Source organism: Colias philodice, chromosome 13, assembly GCF_061535455.1.
Source record: "Colias philodice isolate Cphi_HAF_F1 chromosome 13, ilColPhil1 Martin Lab GWU primary, whole genome shotgun sequence".
NCBI lineage: Eukaryota > Metazoa > Arthropoda > Insecta > Lepidoptera > Pieridae > Colias > Colias philodice.
In genome coordinates, this window is record NC_143098.1 from 9672368 (window position 1) to 9684028 (window position 11661).

The following is an 11661-nucleotide window of genomic DNA, read 5'->3' on the forward strand; positions in this document are numbered from 1 at the left end:
TTTGAATGCTATAACTAAAATAAATATATTATGTAAGAATAGTTACACTATTTTTGTGTCAACTTTAATAAATTAAATAAAGTAATATTCAAAATTATTTTGGATCGATTAATCTAATTTTGATTTACAACCAGAAGGATTATCCCTTAGCATCTTAACACAGTAATTTCTCCTCTAAGTGGATAAAGTTTTCACTGATTAACCAACTTGGGATCGACCGCAGAAATCTACGAAAAAAGAAAGAAAGCTGATTACTTTCCCGTTAGGTACATCAATCATTAGAGCGAAGTAAATGGACAATGCATCCGCCCCATGCCCCACGAGGGGACAGGACTTCTCAATCATAGTATCTAGTTATTAAGTAATATAATATAAGTAATATTATAAAGCTGAAAGGTTTGTTTGTTTGTTTAAACGCGCTAATCTCAGGAACTACTGGTCCGATTTGAAAAATTCTTTCAGTGTTAGATAGCCCATTTATCGAGGAAGGCTATATATTATTACGCTAAGACCAACAGGAGCGGAGGAACGCGGGTGAATCTGCGAAGCGCAGTTAGTGTATCATAATATATCCGTAAAATTATTATCTTTAGGTATCCTTCATACATTGAACGATCGTTTTATTTCCCAATAAACATAAGAGAGGCAGTAAATATTTATGTATTTAAACACAAAGCGTGTAAATACTATGTATGATTTTTGATTGCAATTCTCTTTTAGTATTGACTTCTGCACTCTACACTAAATATTGACTTACGACGATTAAATTACGACAAATATTTCCATCTATTTCTGCCAAAGCAAACGGACACATAACATGAAATAAAAATGTAAAATCCCCTTTTTATCAAACATTTAAAAACTTTCTAACAATATTGATCTGAGCATTTCCTTTGAAACCGTAATTCAAATTTCAAGACGCCATATCCACAAGGGAATGTAATTAGTGCTTTAGCTGTGCTCAAGAAGCATTAGATATACATGTGTGTGTATAAATAGATTATAATAGTACATGCTCACATACAAAGGACCTTTAAAATCGTTATCTCTTTGTAACAAAATGTATAGAAAGTTTTCTAATTAATTTGGCGAATCGATCGCAGGGGAGCATGTATTCCTAAGAGGGTGATATGGTCGTGGTTATAAGAAACATTGATGAGATTTATGTTTATTTAGTTACTGGATGTTTTAGCAGTTATGGATTTATAGAAGATGGAAATTCATGTTGTCGCTATAACACCACATGACTGTACCCAAGCATGATTATTATTTAAACATGTAGTAAATCTTGTTACATTGAGATTTTAACAGAGTTTTAACAGAGTAGAAACTGCTTTCCAAACCCGTGGTAAGTTATTATTTTTCTGTATTTTAACGATTCAAAAGCTCTTCTACATGAAGTCTATTTGAATATATAATTGTTTGACTTTGAGTTTATTTATAGGCATGATTTACAAAGCAAAATATTTCTGAGAATGTTTATGGGCTGTCCAAATTTGTACTTTCTTTGATAGACTTCGTTTTGTTATATTTATGTAACTTTGATATCTTAATTGTATTCTTCTTAAGCTTGAATTAACATAAATAAGCCTAACAATTATTCTTAAACAAGTGATAACTGCGTTAAAAACAACCGACTTCAAACTTGCACTTGCAACATTTTCAAATACAGACAAAAATGCTCATAAAATAAAAACTACTGGGCCTATCCGAATAAAATTTTTATGGGACCAATTCGACACCATCCCGCATCGAACAAAAAAAGAATCACGTAAATCGGTTCAGAAACCTCGGAGAAATCGGTGTACATACATAAAAAAAAATCCTTTTTTTTGAAGTCGGTTAACAAAGGACACTAAACTTACCTACCTATCCTAACTAATGTTTACAACTAAGGCACCTGATACACATAGTATTTACCATGTACCGCCAATGAATACTAATGCATCGTGGTTTCCTGAATAGCTGGATGATTGATGTCAGTATTTTTAATAATACATTTCTAGATTTGTTGGTTCTACGTTGACCTATGTGGTTAGGCGGGTCCCATCAGAGCGAGCAGCTTCGCGAAGCAATTGCTGCGCGAAGCAGCTCGGTCAGTGCGGACATGGCGGTCGAGTAAAATAGTGACACATGCGCTTTCGTCGGCCAGGCGACGTTCACACTTATCGAGGTTGCTCGCTCTATGTGGAACCGCCTAATAAGTACTAGAGTGACGAATCACATTATCTATATGAACATGTAACAGGCCTCTAGCGATGGCCATACAGGCATTATTTCGGAGATTTAAATGTCACAGTAGAATAAGAAAACTCATGAACACTGAATGTTTCCATCCCATTTAGACAGTCGATTGTGTATATATCAGTGATTCTTTATTTGTTACAAGCCGCTCATCTTGACACACTTTATGATTTATTTATTTTATATATTTCATCGTCCAATAAAGACATATTTTTGATATCGTTTCCGTAGGTTTTGAGTTTGTTCGTTTACATGTATCCTATTCCTACTAATATTACATACTTTTAACAGTACCTATGTATAAACCAGTGTAACACGTTCCTAAATTATGTCATCGACTTGGAGATCTATTTTAATTCGCAAATCAATACAAATAGCAATTATGTATATTCAATTGAGAGTCACGACGGCATTAGCATTAGGCTTGTCGAATTTAGGAATTATTATCGACATTTGGTACTGAATTCATCAATATTAATATAATCGAGTTTGGGTAAATCTGTGTCACTATTTAAAGACACTTTTAAGTAGGTCAATTAATTTAAATTAATATTTTGTCCCAAAATATAAATTTTTAGGTCCGTTTTCTTTTCATCGATCACTTTATGTTTTACATTTACATTTTATTTTTATATGAATCTTTAAACTTTGTCTTTTAATATTAAATACGGTTAATAATGTTATCTAGGATACGACATTGAAATTCTTGCTTTCACGTTTATGTTTCTGTGCTGGTTTTTTATTTTACCATTACCTACATATATATGACTACGTATTTACCTTCAATTGTCTCAGTAGTAAAAAGACAAATACTGAGTTAATCCGATTTGTACCTGTTTTTAAATAATTACCCCATATAAAGCAAAAATTAATTAACACACAACAAAGTATCCAGCGAGTGACCGATCCTTCACGTTTGAACCCAAAAGTTGACCTTATTCGAACTTCCCGTCAGCATTCACGAAAACCAGATTAGCAAAATTCATTCAAATTATCACTGAATCCCGGCTATTTGATTATAAAACGTGACGTCACGGCGCTCGTTAAAGTGTCATGAATTTAACTTGATTTATTGGGAATTTGAGGAGACGCGTATTTATTTTGAAGACCCTATTAGTATATTGACTAGAGGAATAGAATGAAAGGTCAGGCCTATTGAGATGTTCCTGCATAGCCTATTTGAAACTCGATCATGATGTGTATTGTGAACAAAAAATACATAATATGCTACCATATAACAGCACATGTGTAAGTCTTTTTTTCTTGAAAACTAAAAAAACATAAGTGAAATTATAGCACCAATTTTCTAGTAAAATACCCACGATAGCTATTCAATTATGACATGAAAAAAGAAATTGAGATGATTGAAGATGTGTACAAGAAAAATAACTGAAGTCTCATCAAAGTCAATAATACTTAACATCGGAAAAAGTTCCACGTTTAACATTTCCTAAGAACAATTACCTTCAGCAATGAGAAGGCTTCTAACCTCTTGCATATTCACACTAATAGGTATTGAAAGATGTCAAAGGTTCTAATATAAAAGCGGACGTGATCAGGAACTCATGATCGGCTACGGCACGTAGGCGTTACGAACGTAAATCGTAGACGTATCGTAGAGTTATTTACTACATGTGCTACGAGATGCTGTGACACGCAATTTTTAACTTCGTAACATGTTGGAGTAAATTTCAGAATGAGATTAGTTCGTTTTATTTACGATACTGCAATATTTGTTACGATAATGTTTGACCTAATTATACTTAAACGGCTGGTTGATTTTGAAATGAAATGAAATGAAATGAAATGAAATGAAATGAAATATGTTTATTGTGGATACATAGAAAATACAAATAAAATAAAACAAGAAACTTAATTCTAACTTAAATCTATGTTTGCCACAAAAGGCCTGCCACTCAGTGCGATACACTGATTTTCAGTGGTTGCCTTAGAATGCCCTGCTGACAGCGGATGTATGTTTTGCTCAAAACTGCGTAATGTTATTAAAAAATAAAAAATAAAAATATATATATACATATATCTATTTTAATATTATGATAATATACATATACTTCAAAATACTATAATTATTAATTTTAATATTATAAATTATAATATATACTTATACTTAGGAAATAAATAATATTTACACATTAGTAACGAGATTATTGGATAAATACTTAAATAATAAATAAACACATAGGAACACTATTGGGGATGCTAAATTTTATCTTGTTAACGTTTTTGAAAATCGAGAAGATATGACTTTAATTTTTTTTTAAAAGAAGATAAGCTTTGTTGTGAACGAATAGGCGGCGGTAAGTCGTTCCAACATTTTGAGGCTCGATACCTAAAACTGCCTCTAAATGTAGATGTTCTATGCAGGGGAATTTCCAACAAAGAACATGCGTGTCTAGTCTGGTAGGTTGTATTATTTTCCGCCAACCATTTCAATTTATTGTACAAATATACAGGTACTCTATATTTTATAACATTAAATAGAAGCGTAGCAAGGTGTAAGTGGGTACGATATTCCATTTTAAGTGAGTTGTGTTTGATCAAGTACGGTGTGACATGATCACGATAGGGAATATTGTAACAATAGCGGGCACACGCATTTTGCACCCGTTGCACTATTTTTTTCGTTGATGCCAGCATTTTGAATGGTATTTTACAAATGGATAGACATAAATTAGAAAGGATTCACTTTTTGGTTATTAATGTGCAAATTTCGTCACAGTAAACAGCGGGTGCTATCACTTGGACGCTTAAAAACATTTGCAACTCTATGCGTAAAATATATAAAACATTTTTTATTTGACAAAAAATACTGGAAAAATGAATACTTCCTATAAAAAGTCGGCCGTTTTTAATAATTCAGAACCATACCAAAAACACAATGAACTCGATCGTCCAATTTCCACCTAAATTGCAGAATAGTAATTGTCTAAATATAAGTTTATTTGCATGAAAGTACACTATGATGCAAATGCATGAAGGGAAAGCCATTCAAAATCAATTTCGAATCGTTAACCCTAACATATTATTTAGATACTCTTTTTAACTGTGATACGAAACGCCATATTGTAAAAGAAAACAACCAATGTTATATAATATTAACTTATTACCCCTCCGGCATTGTTTGCCATTTTTCTTTCCTTCATTTGATATTTTTTTGCCACAAAAAGTATCTTATATCACAAATGAATGTTTTATCAATTTATGAAAATTAACATAAATCCCTTCAGAGGTTTTAGCGTGAAATCATAACAAACGGACAGTGTTACTTTTGTATTTATAATGAGAGTAAGGATATGATTTTTACGCACCCGCATAAATGGGGATTTTTATATATATTTGTATTTTTGTCTCTAACATGTGAAATCATTATACGTTAGAAAGAAAACCTTTATGTTTTAAAATGAGTATTTTCAATCGAGACCAGAAAATAATATATAGATTAACGATATTTACTTTAAATAGAGATATTGCTTCTGTTTGCAAGACAATAAAATCACGCAAGTAAACAATGTCTATAGATAGATATAAGCAATTGCTTATAGTGATTAGCTCTTTAGAACTAAGTTATTAAATACTTGCCCCTATATTATGGGGCAATCATTGAAATAACTTTAACTTAATTAAGATTAAATTTCTGCTTCAAACTAGAGAGCTTTATCAAAGCTGAACTGGCAAAATGCCTTGTATCAAAATTTATGCTTGAATTGAATTTACAGTTACATTTCTAGGGCTGGCAATGAATCATATTATTGTATAAATAGTATTTAATGTTGTACTATTACTTTTGATAGCGAGAAAATCGATTTTCATATTAATAACTCAGGCCCCGGAATCACAGACACAATAGAAAATCTATTGTGTCGTGGACCGATCGGGCCGTTCGGGGCTCAATGGGTTAAGATTGACTCTAGAAAGTAGAATACTTAAACAAAAGTTGATCTAGATGTGTATAATATTTAAGTTGCCATGTTGGCATTGTATCTCAAGACTACTGTCTTAACTGATTTCTACACAATATTTAAAATTTCAACAACGATTTGATAGTTATGTGTCAATGAACAAAAATCATTCGACATTTTTAATAAAGCTTATGCTCACTAAACACAACCCCAAACAAGCTATCGATCATCAAATATTTTCTGAATACATAGTACAATAAATTGCGCATTCCAATCAACGTCCGAAATGCCCTTCCTTTTACCTCCTAAATCCTCTGATATGATGCTTCGTCACGATTTGAGTCACGTGAACACCAAGGAGGCTACCTTACTCTTGATTGACGTTATAATAGCAACCAGCAATTTGTTACATGTGTTGTCACGTTTCAAACACTGTATAAATGATACGAACCCTTATCCCAACCTTCCTGTTTCACGCTGTTTTCTAAATAATGCCTATTGCCTTTTGAACACGAAAATAAGGTTGTGAATGTTCTTGTTATGGTCGTGTCGTTTAATATATGGCAAGTCATTTGCTATTTGTCAAGACATGTTATAAGAACAACACACTATCTTAAGGTTGGAATTATCTTATCCCTTAAATTATGAAATATAATGCCATCTAGCAAGCCTTGAAATAAATGGTCATGACAGACTGGCGGGCGAAACGTACCGATAAGGGTTCTTATCATTTGAGGTTCCATTTTCTCACAAAGACTAAATAATGGACGGATTGCAAAAAAGGTTGCGAAAGAAGCCTTAAAATTCCGTTCTAACAACCAATTACGAAACGGCAAAGAAATTTTCTTTTCCCTTTATCTGATTTCGAAACATGGTTGCGAAAGAAAAATGATGTTTGAAGAGACTTTTATAAGAACAAAGTATTACAAAATTTCAGCAGACTTTATCACTTTAATTTAAGGATATCTCAGGGATTAATAAGTTGATAAAGCCGGTTGATCATCGTAGGCGATCGCGTAGCTCGTAGCTCGTAGCCGCGTAGCTCCGTAGCTGTAAATGTTTGTATTATAGTTTCTATTCAATTTCTCTTGTGGTTGTTTCTAAAAGATGACTTATCGGTAATATCTCCGACTTCCGTGAAAACTCGTGTGTAGCTCGCAGACATGATTGCTATGTTTGTTTTCAATGAAAAGGTATTCATGTATAACATTATGAGGTTTAAAAAATGAATTTCTAAGGAATAATAATTGCTATTATTTTTGTTTTCCGTCTTCCACCATCCTTACATTAATTAAAAATTGTTATAAATTATACAACAACGTTTATTCATAAAACCAATCGCTTTAATTGGCTGTCTATGTGAATCAATTAGAATGCTTATTTTGATATACCTATGGTATAAGATCGTTCTGAGAACATTCTTAAATAGCGTAAAAAGACTATACCTAACATAAAAAAGTAAACACATTACTCCAATTTTGTGTCAAAATAAACATGAAATAATTATTATACATTGGGTATTTCGAGTTAACGTTCCGGTCGCTAGCAATAGCGAATATTCACGTCATCAAATTGCAATAACAATTCATAGCACATACAAGCCACGCCTCGCAGATCTCCCTGTCTCTCGGGAAACGATAATTAACTTCCAAAGTTTATAAAATTAGATGAAATTTCAACGTACAATATATCAAATGTAATTTATTATCAAACAAACCATAAAAGCTTAATTTAGCGAACTTATTATACTTATCATTCTTAAATTTTCAAATAATCCAAAATAATCATGAAACCCTTCAGCTTCAGCATTTTTGAAATTCAAGAATAACCACTTCTTGTTTTTTCACTTACAATAATAGTACGAATATATTTTCATTCAACATTACAACAATTTCCACACAAAAAAACCATAGCGAAGACACACCGACTATCTCTTTCCCCTCACAAAGCTTTTTAAATATTAAACGGATTCACATTCAGCTAAAAATTGCAGACGCTTAAACGCCGTTCAAAAACCCGCTTTCTCAAACTGTTACACACGAAAATAACCTACATCTTATAAATAGAACACCAAACTACTACACCAAATCAAATAAGCCCAATCAATGAAAGGTAAATGAAATCATTAATTCGATTGGCCATAAATTACTTAGGACTACCTACTAACGTACCACAAAAATACTTACTCAGATGTTCACATTTGTAAACAGCAAAACGATTTGAACCAAGGACACTATTTTCAAAACTTTACGCCCATAAAGCGTTCGAATAATGTATATTCCACATTTTAGACTGAATTCGTTAATTTAATGGTACGCCGCGTGTTTTGAGAGCTATTTTAATTAATACTTTATGGTAAAACAACAGCATTTCATTAAATTTTGCGAACGCCGCAAACACGTGCGCCTGCCGTAGGAGTCTGAGCAAAACTGACGTAAAATGAATGGAGTCAGCCTCCGGGCGAGGAACTTGGTCGAGCAAACATTATGCGTATAGTATAGAGATATACGCAATGGCTTACTTGTTGAAAGTGAATTTTTTATTAGCGTAACGAATTTCCGCCCTATAACAGAGCACGCTTAAGAGTCATAAGTAGCCATTTGTTATTATTAAATACACATTTGGTGTATGGAAATATGCCAAATGTTCGCTGTGTGTGGTTTTGGATACACTATTGGTATATCATGAACAAATAATGCTTTATGTAAAATATTTGATAAAAGTCCGTTTTACCAGTAATTAAAAACAGCGTAATATGACTCTTTTTGCTTTAATTAAAATTGTGCTCTCCTAAACATTTTACCACATACATTTTTAATAACCCTTTTGCTGTATACTGTTTTAGCCATCGTTTTAGCTAATAACCTTTTGAACAACTCCTCGCTACATTTAGCATTATTTCAATGGGACATAACATTATCCGAAAACGGCAAACATTGAAGGTTTATAAAAGTGTTTTGAAGGAAACAAATTTATATTATCCTCTTATTTTGTATACAAAATGGAAAAGAACATTTCATACCCATATCAAAAATGTTTTCTAAGATTAGATTTTCAACCGCCTGCTTTCGCTCCGCATACATACTTATATTCTTATGCTTTAAACTAAATAAAATTATTCATATGAGCTTAATAAATATTTTATAAACTGAAATACGTTCCATTTTTGCTGGGTATGATAGTATGATACGTATGTTACCATTGGTAAATTGTAGAAGCAATCAAAAGTAGACGTTAGACACTTAAAATCTTTATGCAGAAGAATGTTCATTATTGAAACAAATCGTATTTTGAAATAACATACAAACATACTTTCTCTCTTTTAATTCTAAGACATAAGTATAAAAATCTTAAAATTTTTAACTTTACCCATTATAGTGAAGTTATTTCTGAGAGTTTATTATATAGTATCAAAATGAAAATGTAAAATGATGAATTTATATCAACGACAATACATCTTCTAATCAGAAAACATCAAAAATATTAATACAAAATTTGTCAGAAACAAAAATTTATCATATACTTTCCTTTGGCCAATACACAAACTTATTGTATTGAATACAGCGTCAAAAAAGTGATACAAAACTAACAGAAAGATATTTTGTAGAAAATAAAAGTAAAACTAAAACACAAAGCTTTGTCACAGCGGAGACTGGTCAAGTATGAAATATTTTCGGTTCAACTTTTATTCGTACAAAATTATTGTCCATTTTAACGACACGTGCCTTCTGACTCCAAACAAACACCGAAGTGAAACCTGAAAAACACTTAAAAAACTTTTTACACGTTATAATGATGATTTATGTTTGCATTTGGTAATTAATAAACAGTAAAGTTAAGAAAATCTAGTCAAATACATCGTTAAGATTAATATTTAAAATGACTTCCTTTGTGAAGATCAAAAATTCTCAATTCAAATAATATAATACATTATACAGCTCAGTAAAAGTAAAAATGGAGTTAATATTGTAAAATACGACGGAACCCTCTCATATTTTAATAATATTTATTACAAGGTTTCGCTTGCTCAACCGTTCCCATACAAATTTCCATAACCCATTTCACAATCTTCAACTTTTTTTTCACGTCAAAACGTAGCCTACGTCATTCGCTGAAGTATTTTAGATCTACTAGCTTTCCGCCCGCGGCTTCGCCCGCGTTTTCAAAGAAAAACCCGCAAAGTTCCCGTTCCCGTGGGATTTCCGGGATAAAACCTATCCTATGTGTTAAACCAAGTTACCCTCTACATGTGGGCTAAATTTCATTGTAATCGGTTCAGTAGTATTTGTGAGAAAGAGTAACAAACATACATACAACTTTCTCATTTATAATATTAGTAGGATTATTAGGATAGGATTTACCTTTATACTTGCAATATGTACGAACATACCCACCTAATTTTGTGGTATTATCTTCAATATAATAATCAATTATATTTAAATTAAAAAGGTATAGATAGGTTACCAACACAACATTCAATCTTTAAAAACGACACAAAGTAAGATGGCATGATTAAATTAACGTATGCTAAAAAGAGACAACTAAAGTCTGGCTAATTAGCCACATTTGGACGTACTCCTGGATAACAACCTATCTACATCTTCTTACTTAAATAATATTATCGATAATAACTATAAAACATAAGTATAATTTAAAACACCACTCTTTATTACTTAAAGATCTCCATATAAAATTTATGCGTTAACTGCTTTATCGTGACATTTTGGACAGACTTTTTAGACTCCTATACTTAAGCTTGTATAGGAGATGATTTATAACCCAGTGAAATGTCTTTTTGCGTAACAAATTAGCATATAATGTACTAATCTAATAGGTACTATCTTTTCTTCGATTTTTAATTTTCATATCGAAAAGAGCTGAGGCTACCTTAATCTTACCTTTTAACTTTTCTTCTTTAAACTTATCTTTTAAAATAACCTTATTCTTAATTCCAATCATAAAAATTATAATCTTACTTTTTATTTAAAATCAATGTTTATTATTAGTCAATAGATTCAAATAAAAACGTTAATTAACACTATCCGATAAACGTACAATCCATAGACACTGAGTTCATCAAATTGCCAAACTTTTTGTCTGCTAACTTTTGATGTTATGCAGAATAATAATTTACGTAACTATAGGAGTTAATGAATTCAATTTGAACAAAAAAAGCTATAGTTAGTGACTCTACATATAATATTATTTATAAGATTTATCAAACCGTCAGTGTAAGTAGTGTTCTGTACCAAGATTTTACGCAAAAGAAAAATTTGACAACATGACATATAATTTTTCCAAAATATTACATTTATGTAAGAGTAGTATAGAAGATAGCCTTAGATAGATAGCATATTTGTCCGTACGATAATATAAGTAATTAAAATACAAGGCTTATCACACGAAAACCATGTACCTATATAGTATATTAATATTAAACGCTAGATACACAGCAGCCAGTAGGTACATAACAGAGAAAGTTTCACCATTCCATCAT

The 11661-nt window shown here is 31.6% G+C and overlaps 1 protein-coding gene across 1 annotated transcript in view; it reads right to left on the reverse strand.

Annotated features, from left to right (window-relative positions):
• LOC149483604 (uncharacterized) overlaps window positions 1–8567 on the reverse strand; it is an 86527-nt gene extending 77960 nt beyond the window's left edge. Inside the window, exon 1 of the mRNA XM_089702781.1 lies at window positions 8351–8567. The gene's annotated coding sequence lies outside the window, so the exon portion shown is untranslated. The remainder of the gene's footprint in view (window positions 1–8350) is intronic.
• Window positions 8568–11661: the final 3094 nt, after the last annotated feature.